The sequence below is a fragment of the Helianthus annuus genome, chromosome 15 (assembly GCF_002127325.2).
Source record: "Helianthus annuus cultivar XRQ/B chromosome 15, HanXRQr2.0-SUNRISE, whole genome shotgun sequence".
Classification (NCBI taxonomy): domain Eukaryota; kingdom Viridiplantae; phylum Streptophyta; class Magnoliopsida; order Asterales; family Asteraceae; genus Helianthus; species Helianthus annuus.
The window spans coordinates 128,521,329-128,524,081 of record NC_035447.2 but is presented as its reverse complement, the minus strand read 5'-3'; positions in this window follow the sequence as shown (position 1 = coordinate 128,524,081).

Sequence of the window (2,753 nt, the reverse complement as noted above, 5' to 3'; positions counted from 1 at the left end):
AGTTTGAGGAATATTCTAAAGATATAGAAATGGAAGTAGGACAAGGTTCTAGACCAACTCAGATAGAAATTGGAGAGAGCTCCAACCAAAACCAGGGAATAACTTTTCAGGAGGAAATAGATTTTCTATTGGCAAGCTGTGAGACTATTCAACCTGTCAATACTAATGTTTGTACCTATCCTATTGAAAATCCACTCCCTATGAATCTTGAACCAGCAATCCCAGAACCAATAGTGTGACAACTCGAACTTTAGACATGCTGTGATGTAACGTTACGTGCTCATGAGAACTGAATTATATGATTTTAAATGAATAATTGTTTACGTGTGTTGTGTATGTATGAATGTTATGTGTTGCACGAGCCCAAACTACACAAACCGGCCACACAAAGCCCTTTGGGCCACCCCTTGTGCACGCGGATCATTAGATAACCGAGTGGGCTCGGCCCACTCCCCACTCGCAACACACAAAACCGAGTTAGGGGTTTTGTTTTACCACTTTTGCAATTCACAAACACACACACACAAACCCTAGAAGCTTCCTCTCTCTCGGCTTGCTTGGAACCCGACGGCACACACACACACTTTGAAGCTTTTGAAACGAATCGATCCTCTACCTTCAAACCAATCGGTTAGTGTTTGATTGTGTTTTAGGAATTGAATGTTGTTGTTATTATTACATGCTTTGGTTTGAACGAGTATGATTGATTGTTATGTCAAACAATATGAACCGTATATAGACGATCTTGTGGATCGGTTTGCATGTCAATAACTTGGAAATTGATTTGATGATGCTTGCTAAACTGCCGTGATGATTATTTAGTTCGAATTATAACCATGATGTTCATAAGAATCGGCTGTTATGTATTGTTTTGGACAAGTGTTCTTGATTATGTTGGTATTAGGGTTCATGAAAATTGATGTTGTTTTCCCTTGTTTGATCGATAATTACCATGTTATGAAACTGATAAAGGTTGGTAATTGATGATAAATGTCATGTTTGATCTGAATTCGAAACTGCCAAGGATGTTAGCTGAATTCACGGGGTTAATTGACTAGAATTATGGAAACCAGTTACACAGCCGGTTGCGACTCAGATTGCGAGTCGAAACCTCCCCATCTCGACTCGAGACCACAAACAGCACCAACCGAAATCACGGTTGCGAGTCCCGTTGCGACTCGTAACCAGACCATGATGAACCGAGACCTCCATTGCGACTCGCAACCAGCTGTGCGACTCGTAAACTCCGGTTACGACTCGAGATCCTCGTTGCGACTCGTAATCCCGTTGCGAGTCGAGACCACCCTTTACACGCACACTGTTGGGCCTTCACTGTCACGGGCTCAATGATTTAATATGTGGGCTGTTTATTAATGGACTTGTATGTGTTGCTATTTGGGCCGATTGAGAATCTGGGTTGTTTTGTTATTGGGCTGCTTATGTCATTGGGCCGGGTATGATTGGACTTAGACAATTGGATCCTCACATGTTATGTCTTATCTGCTTACGTGCGTACGTGTTTGCCATGACTATACGTGATTACTATATACGTGCTATATACAAACCTGACTCGTATAATAACCATGATAGGACGTGAGTGATCATTTACTTGCTACTTGTACTTTCTGTGTATCTGCCGAGCAAACCAAGGTGAGTTCACACAGCCAAGGCATGGGATTCCCGGGTTGGGAATTGGGTTGGATATGTTATTGTAAAAGGAGAGACTCGTACTTACGCATATACCAGACTATAGACCATCGTCCTCAGGTTAGTCAGGACACGTTACGTAAAGCCTACGTAACCCAGTATATTTGCCATATGTCTCCCGGGTCGGGAAGGACACGTTACGTAAAGCCTACGTAACCCAATACCATTCACTGGCTTCCAGGTCGGAAGGCCACGCCGCGTAAAGCCTACGTAGCCCCCACGCGTACCACTGTCCTCGGGGAAGGGCACGTCACGTAAAGCCTACGTGACCCTGTACGTTTTCCTGTTCTCGGTAAAGAAGAACACATGGTCGGAAGTTAGTCTAGTAAGTACCGTTAATGAGAAGCCCTCATTAGCCAGGATAAACATGGGAAGCCCCCACCTTTAGTACACCCTAGTATGGGAAGCCCCCACTAGCTATACTTATGCAATGTTATGAACTTACTTTCTGTGAACTCGCTCAACTAGTTTGTTGATTATTTGCTGCATGCCTTGCAGGACCTTAGGTAATTTATGGAGCTTGCACAAGGAAGGAGCAGGTCGTTGTGGGCAGATGGATCATGAACATTATTGAACTTATAACTTTATTTGGGTTTACTTTACATTGCTTCCGCTACTTAAAACAGTATTGGGTTTTGAAACATCAATCATGTCAGGGTGACTTACGTTAATTACTTTTATATTATATTAAATGCTATGTTTGATATGATTGATGGCTTGATCCTGGTCAGTCACGCTCCTAAGCGATGGTACTCCGCGGGTGGATTTTGGGGGTGTGACAGATTGGTATCAGAGCCATTGGTTATAGAGAACTTGGTTTTAATATGGGAAAACGTTTTTATTAAAACCGGACTATAACCAGAACAGTGCTCTCAACGATCCACAACGACGCTTCGCTCCACGTGCAAGACTCGACATCCTAGGTAATAAGGTTTATGTTTATTGCCTGTTTGCTAGAACTGCTTAGAACTTTGCTCGCATTACGCTTAGATACACATGCTTTGATTTCATGAGAACACCTATATGCCTACGCTTTTCTGTCATCG